Raw genomic sequence first — 8,313 nt, 5'->3', positions numbered from 1 at the left:
ATGGACAGTATGTTGTATTTTTTCCCAGGTCTTATAAAAGTTATTATTCGTTTCCGCTCGCCTGCCTTATTGCCTTGTATATCAGCGGACTCCACAGAGGGCCAAGCCAGAGTGCTTTGCATAATAGGGAGAAAGAATCTCTAACTGAATTGTGGAAATAGATTTCAGCATTAACGCAGCAGTTGAGAGTAATACATCATGAAAGCGGATGCAGGCGGGATGTGATGGGGACATAACAACGGTGACATAAAACAGGCAGGTGGAAGTGAGCAGTAAAACAGGACAACCCTGCATGTCATTGTTAAGTGACAGATATTTCCCTCCCTAATGGCTAATAATGATGGGATTTACTACCGAGCAGTCTGTTCATATCAGCCTTGTCTCTTTGCTGTGACAGTAACACAAGACCATTTTATAGGGTTTGGGCAGCAACACAACATACTGAAGCTGTAATCAACCTACATTTGCACAGCTGGGACCAAAGCAATCTTGGGACACCTGGAAGCAATTCAAGATAGCATTGTTTCAACACAGACACCAAACTGCAGGAATGCAAGTTATTGTAAACAGGAAAAAATACCAGTCCTAGAACAGAAAGAATTCAACTATTCTAATCATTAACTATAAGTGAAAGATTCCGTAGAAGCCAGTCAGGAGCCAGTAAACATTACACATGTTCGTCCTGCATTCAGGGAGTGAGAAGCTCCATATTTGTCCATACCATTAGAAGGTTCTGATTAGGAGTGCAGCATGAGGGCAATTTATTATCATTACTTTAAACGTGCTGCTGAAATGAACACTGAATAAAACCGCTCAAGAAAATTACACAGCCGCATGGTTTTGTCAACAGGAAGCATTCCTCCTCCAAAACAACAGCCTCTTAATTGATCTATTTAGCATATATGGTGGAGCTGAGCAGGTCTCTCCAAAGAGAGTGTAGCTCAGGCTCTTTCATCTGCAGTCTCCGCCACCGCGCCATCCTCCGCGAGACACCAACACTGACTTGCGCTCCCTTTGACTGAGGCGGCCATCGCTAAGGATTCCCTTTGACTTTGACATGAAGATGAAAATGTGATCTGGTTAAGCAAGGAGAGGTGTGAGTTGTTGCAGTGATGGAGCATCCTGTCAAAGCAAAATTATTCATTTCTGTGATGCTGTGAACTGTCATCACGCCCCCAGTGTCATGGGCACCTCCAGTCATTGAATTTGATGTCCACTGGAAGACAGAATGGCTTTGTGAGTTCTGAAGGCTGTCCATTTTCCACCTCATCCTTCACTGTTTACCATTCAGATCAAAATCTAACCTTTATGGTTTCAACTAGTTTCAGCCGGAATGAACTGTCTCTAGATTCTACAGTTCTTTTGAAGATGTAGCTATTGTGTTCACTTCGGGACATCAGTGCAGAGAAACCCTAACAAACTGTGAACTAACACCCATGGTGGGGTCTTATCTGTTGTAAATGCATTAGTGTTATATTAATGAGTCTTCTCTGTGTCTAAAAGAGGGACTCAGTACAGCAATACTTAACTCAACAAAGAATGCTTTTCAAAGAAAAATATAATAGACACGACTCAATCCTGAGAATAGCTCTTTTCATATAGCGGAATTATTATATCAGGCAGTCCATGTGGTTTAAACATAGCATTAAGCAAAGAGTCAATCTCATATTGATCAATGGGTGAAGGATGTATGAATGCGACACAACAGGCTAATCAGATGGTAAACCACACAATGTATGCACTGCTGTGCCTTTGTGCTCCTGCTCTCCATTCATTCTGAAAGGAAGATCGGAGAACAGAATTCATCTTAACTCAGGCCAAACGTGTGAGATTGCTCATAGATGAACAGTGAACGAATTTTCACATTGAATTCACGGCAATCAGCCTATCAATCAAATCCTGTGGCAAAGAGGAACAAAACAGAGTGAAAAGGATGGAAAGATTGTGATGATGTGAAAGGTAGATAATGAATTCTTACCTAAATACTGATAACGTGCAGTAGTTATTGATTTGGCTGTCTGTAGAAGCACACGTCCTTTTTGCACACAGTGTAAGTATGCCCTCCTATGGTAGAACCTGGGACTGCAACCACACCTTATCTTTCATATTGACTGCATAATCTCAACTAAACATTCTTCTCTTTCACATTTTAAAATATTTTAAACAACCCATGTTATTTATCGGGAGCATCTCCCTTAGGTTGTACTCAGCCTTATTGGGCAGAGGCTGCTGTCCCAAGAGCTCCCACACAGCATGGGGGGAGGACAGCAGGTTGACCATGGACAGGAACGACTGGGGAGCAGGAGGGGTCAGGGCAAATCATTCAGACATAATTTTAGTGTTCTGAAAAGCGAAGGTCATGATTACATTAGTTTGGTTTTATGACAAGGTCTGGGTGCAGCAATTGTTTTTGTTTCTTTCCTACATTCTATCAAATCAAATGTATTTATATAGCCCTTCTTCCATCAGCTGATATGTCAAAGTGCTGTACAGAAACACAGCCTAAAACCCCAAACAGCAAGCAATGCAGGTGTAGAAGCACGTTGGCTAGGAAAAACTCCCTAGAAAGGCCAAAACCTAGGATGAAACCTAGAGAGGAACCAGGCTATGAGGGGTGGCCAAGATGTTCAAATGTTCATAAATGACCAGCATGTTCAAATAATAGTAATCACAGTGAACAAGTCAGGGTTCCATAGCCGTAGGCAGAACAGTTGAAACTGGAGCAGCAGCACGGCCAGGTGGCCTGGGGACAACAAGGAGTCATCATGCCAGGTAGTCCTGAGGCATGGTCCTAGGGCTCAGGTCCTCCGAGAGAGAAAGAAAGAAAGAAAGAGAGAGAGAGAGAGAGAAAGAGAGAATTAGAGAGAGCATACTTAAATTCACAAAGGACACCGGATAAGACAGGAGAAATACTCCAGATATAACAGACTGACCCTAGCCCCCCAACACAAACTACTGCAGCATAGATACTGGAGGCTGAGACAGGAGGGGTCAGGAGACACTGTGGCCCCATCTGATGATACCCCCTGGACAGGGCCAAACAGGCAGGATATAACCCCACCCACTTTGACACAGCACAGCCCCCACACCACTAGAGGGATATCTTCAACCACCAACTTACCACCCCGAGACAAGGCCGAGTATAGCCCACAAAGTTCTCCGCTACGGCACAACCCAAGGGCGGGGCGCCAACCCAGAAAGGAAGACCACGTCAGTGACTCAACCCACTCAAGTGACGCACCCCTCCTAGGGACGGCATGGAAGAGCACCAGTAAGCCAGTGACTCAGCCTCTGTAATAGGGTTAGAGGCAGAGAATCCCAGTGGAGAGAGGGGAACCGGCCAGGCAGAGACAGCAAGGGTGGTTCGTTGCTCCAGTGCCTTTCCGTTCACCTTCACACTCCTGGGCCAGACTACACTCAATTATAGGACCTACTGAAGAGATGAGTCTTCAATAAAGACTTAAAGGTTGAGACCGAGTCTACGACTCTCACATGGGTAGGCAGACCATTCCATAAAAATGGAGCTCTATAGGAGAAAGCCCTGCCTCCAGCTGTTTGCTTAGAAATTCAATTAGGAGGCCTGCGCCTTGTGACCGTAGCGTACGTGTAGGTATGTACGGCAGGACCAAATCGGAAAGATAGGTAGGAGCAAGCCCATGTAATGCTTTGTAGGTTAGCAGTAAAACCTTGAAATCAGCCCTTGCCTTAACAGGAAGCCAGTGTAGAGAGGCTAGCACTGGATTAATATGATACATTTTTTGGTTCTAGTCAGGATTCTAGCAGCCGTATTTAGCACTAACTGAACTTTATTTAGTGCTTTGTCCAGGTAGCCAGAAAGTAGAGCATTGCAGTAGTCTAACCTAGAAGTGACAAAAGCATGGCTGAATTTTTCTGCATCATTTTTGGACAGAAAATGTCAGATTTGTGTTGTTACGTAAATGGAAAAAAGCTGTCCTTGAAACAGTCTTGATATGTTCGTCAAAAGAGAGATCAGCGTAGAGAGTAACGCTGAGGTCCTTCACAGTTTTATTTGAGACGACTGTACAACCATCAAGATTAATTGTCAGATTCAACAGAAGATCTCTTTGTTTCTTGGGACCTAGAACAAGCATCTCTGTTTTGTCCGAGTTTAAAAATAGAAAGTTTGCAGCAATTCATTTCCTTATGTCTGAAACACATTCTATCAATTCAAACGGCTTAAAAATGACTTTGAGTGGGGGAATAAGGAATTCGGACTATAGAAATGTACTCAATCAGTCTCTAGAGATTTATTCTGCATGCAAATAACCTACTTCTTCTCAACAAAAGGATGATAATTACATTCACATCTGCTACAGACAGTGTGTATTGCTGAAGGGGTATCAGAGGACTGACATATTGATAGATCACACTCAAATCGATGCACAGAACACCAACTGTTAGACTTCAGTGCAGTTTTTGACATTATCGATCATAGTCTGCTGCTGGAAAAACATATGTGTTATGGCTTTACCCCCCTGCTATAATGTGGATAAAGAGTTACTTGTCTAACAGAACACAAAGGGTGTCCTTTAATGGAAGTCTCTCAAATATAATCCAGTTAGAATCAGAAATTCCCCAGGGTAGCTGTTTAGGCCCCTTGCTTACACGTCAGCAACTACCGTGACTGAAATGATTGCAACACTCAACAAAGAGCTGCAGTTAGTTTCAGAGTGGGTGGCAAGGAATAAGTTAGCCCTAAATATTTCTAAAACTAAAAACATTGTATTTGGAACAAAACACTCACTAAACCCTAAACCTCAACTAAATATTGTAATAAATCATGTGGAAATTGAGCAAGTTGAGATGACTAAACTGTTGGAGTAAACCTAGATTGTAAACTGTCATTGTCAAAACATATTGATGCAGTAATAGCTAAGATGGGGAGAAGTCTGTCTATAATAAAGCGATGCTCTGCCTTCTTAACAACACTATCAACAAGACAGGTCCTACAGGCCCTAGGAAAATTTGGCCTGTAAGGACTTAGGAAAATTGCAATTGGCTCAGAGAAGGGCAGCACGGCTGGCCCTTGGATGTACACAGAGAGCTAATATTAATAATATACATGTCAATCTCTACTATACATACACATGGATTTAGTACTGTAGATATGTGGTAGTGGTGGAGTAGGAGCCTGAGGGCACACAGTATATTGTGACATCTGTGAATGTATTGTAATGTTTTTAAAGTTGTATAAACTGCCTTAGTTTTGATGGAACCCAGGAAGAGTAGCTGCTACTTTGGCAGCAGCTAATGGGGATCCATAATAAAAACAAATACAAACTGTGAATACATGAGTAGATTACTTCCTGTAGATTAGTGAATACAAAAGACTGGATTTAAATAAAACATGAGAAAACAAGAGCTAGGATATTTATCTGGCAGACACCGTTATTTAATTTAGGGAATAAATCATACCAAAACAGATTGTCATTCTTGCAGGTCTGGTGTCTGTCGTTTTTATCTATGGCTGGGCTGGTTCCTATCTTGTCTGAATATGGTATAGACCAGGGCTAGGCAATCATTTTATCTCGAGGGCCACATCGGGATTTCACGATTTCACGGACGGATTTGTTAGCCCAAATATATTTGCGGTCCAGAAAAAGGACAGTTATTTGAAAACGTATACTGCAGGTCCATTAGAATTTCTATATACTTTTTGTATCTAGTTTTACACGTTCAAGAGTGGCCTGAGGTGTTTTTTTATCCCCAAATAATAATTTCCCAAACCAGATTGAATTGGCAGTATGTTGCCCATTCTTGGTATAGACCTACCATTCACACACAGCCTTTAACCATCCACCATGCAGAGCTAACACAACAAGGGCAATACTCATAACGCCATCTTCAATCAGAGCACTGCTCACTGACATCTGCCAACTCAGATCAGCCATTCATGCAGTTTTGAGCACTCTATTGGTCTCTGTAGTAAGTCCTCTCTGACCTCATAAGGAAGGCTGACTGTGTATGTCAAGGCTGAGTTGTCCTGCTGATTGTCCTCAGGAGGTATCATAAGGAAACCATGAGTGTGGAAGCACACAGAACTGTAAAAAACTAAGAAGATATTTTACCTTCACACAGCTGCTGTCAATGAAGTCCATGCGGGTGGACTTGGGGTGAACGACCCTCACTTCCTCTCTCCCACACTCCAGAACCGACCACAGCTCCACCACTAAGGCCTGCACGAAACCTGCCAGAACATACTGAGCTGTAATTCATGTGTAATGTGCAATAATTGTATTTTCAAACTGCTATCAGTACTGTCATGTAGTAGCTAGTACCTGAGCTGTGTAATGCCACCACACCAGGGGTTGTTGCTGCTACCTGTGTCACCATCACACCGTAGCCAAACTTGTCACATGGTCTTGCCTGGAGGAAAGTGTGATAACAGATTAAAAGTAGGCCATGATTGTTATTAGCCAAAAGCAATTTACAATCTTGCATAATCAAAAGTATGTGTGTGTGATTCCTCATTCTTTGTGTGCAGTATATTTGTTTATTATTAAAATGGGAACACATTAGTTAGGCCAGAGGCATTATTCTATACTCTGGGATATTGAAATGGCACTCAAGTGTATAAATATATTTATGTTAATTGACTTTATGTAAATCTCTAGCTCAAACAATTGATAGAATATGAAGATAAAAGTAAAACAATATTCCAAGTACATTTTCACCACTATTGTGGATTAATCAAAGTAATGGGAATTTACAAAAAAAATAGGACTACAAGCTGAAATGGAAGATTTAAAACATTTAGAAAGGGAAAAAAACTGATTGATTTAATGTGTAAATATCCTTAATTAATTACAAAACAAGAGTGTGATTTAAAAATAGATTAGTTTAATTAGAATACGGAGAAAAATGTATGCAAAACAAGGGGGGTAATTAAAAGCGCATGTAAACAATTCTAGTCATTCTGCCCAGGTTTTCAGTATAAGATGCATACACTGGGCAGTAAGGGTACTTAATGAGAGACTAATACATCTCATTCAGTGTAATAGTACCAGCATATGATATACATACAGTACATAGCTGGGCGTCATAAATACTAAGTACGGAAGTAGACTTAATTTTGCCTATTCATCCCTACCATGGTGTTGATTCTCAATGCACATCACCAGTAAGCAGTAAGAGTTGACTATAACATGGTAATAATACCTGTAGTTTCTTGGTGAAACTGGAGTATGCTGGAGGAGCAGCAGGCCTTTCAGAGTGGCAGAAAAGTTCAGAAGGTTCAGGTTCAGGAAAGTCTCCTCTCAAACCACTCTGTGTGGATTGACAGCAGAAGGAAAGTATAACGGGAAACCTCATTATTTCCCCATCTTATTTATCCTACTTAACAACATGCCAGAAGGGTGACTGAAAATAAAACCACAACATCATTATCATAGATCCACAAGCACCCTTTGCCTCCAGAGGGAGACACTAGCAAAACGAACATATTCTGCAGCTCCTGAGAGGATGTAGAAAGGATGGCTCTGGGAACCGGGGTGGGATCTCTTTCTGACAGGGAGCTCATCTATGATAGGGGGAAAAGAACTTCAGAGTGAGCCTTTGTAATTCTCCCCTGAACCCGTACACCGAACAGCAATAATGAGGAGTTCAGCAGTGATATTAGGGGCTCTGAATCTCATTCCTCCAGCCTTTCTACCTTCCTCCATAGGAGCACAGGGCTCACAGGGATGAGTTATTAGCAGAGTGGAGTAAGTTCTCCTCCATTGCCTACCTGACACACTACATCCCTCACATAATAATGGACTTGGACAATATCCCACTGGGCACAAACAGGTTCAATCAATGTTGTTTTAAAGTCATTTGTAAACGTATTGTGATTTGGAATCTACATGGAAAATACATTTTTTTAAAGTAATTAACTGTCGTTTTGAGGGTGAAATTTCAACCACAGGATCATGTCATCATGGTAACCAAATTTTAACAGACAAACGTTGTATAAAATATTTTGAATTCGTACCTTGAAAATGTCAGATCTTAAATGTTATATCCACTATCAGAAGAATAAAAAAATAGCCTTGGCAGCACCTCCTACTGGAGAATCTATTTGGTCTCCCATCCAGGGTTTTAACCAAGCCCTGTTTAGCTTTTATAATTGCCACTGACTATTACCAATGTGCTATTATGAAAATGACATTGAGAGAGCTCTTAATAACTAAATATATTCACTGTTGCTATCAAACTCATTCCAAAGGGTAGGTTTAACAGAGCAGATCAAACGTAACCATACTTTATCACTCATGTATCATCAATTATACTAAAGTCATCAACAGCTACTGT

General features: G+C 41.4%; 1 pseudogene; it reads right to left on the bottom strand.

Annotated features, from left to right (window-relative positions):
• Positions 1 to 2,753: 2,753 nt before the first annotated feature.
• LOC123990346 lies at positions 2,754 to 7,540 on the bottom strand (annotated as a pseudogene).
• Positions 7,541 to 8,313: the final 773 nt, after the last annotated feature.

The sequence above is a fragment of the Oncorhynchus gorbuscha genome, linkage group LG12, assembly GCF_021184085.1.
Source record: "Oncorhynchus gorbuscha isolate QuinsamMale2020 ecotype Even-year linkage group LG12, OgorEven_v1.0, whole genome shotgun sequence".
Lineage (NCBI taxonomy): Eukaryota > Metazoa > Chordata > Actinopteri > Salmoniformes > Salmonidae > Oncorhynchus > Oncorhynchus gorbuscha.
The sequence above is the reverse complement of the archived record's forward strand: the minus strand, read 5'-3'. Positions and strand labels throughout refer to the sequence as shown.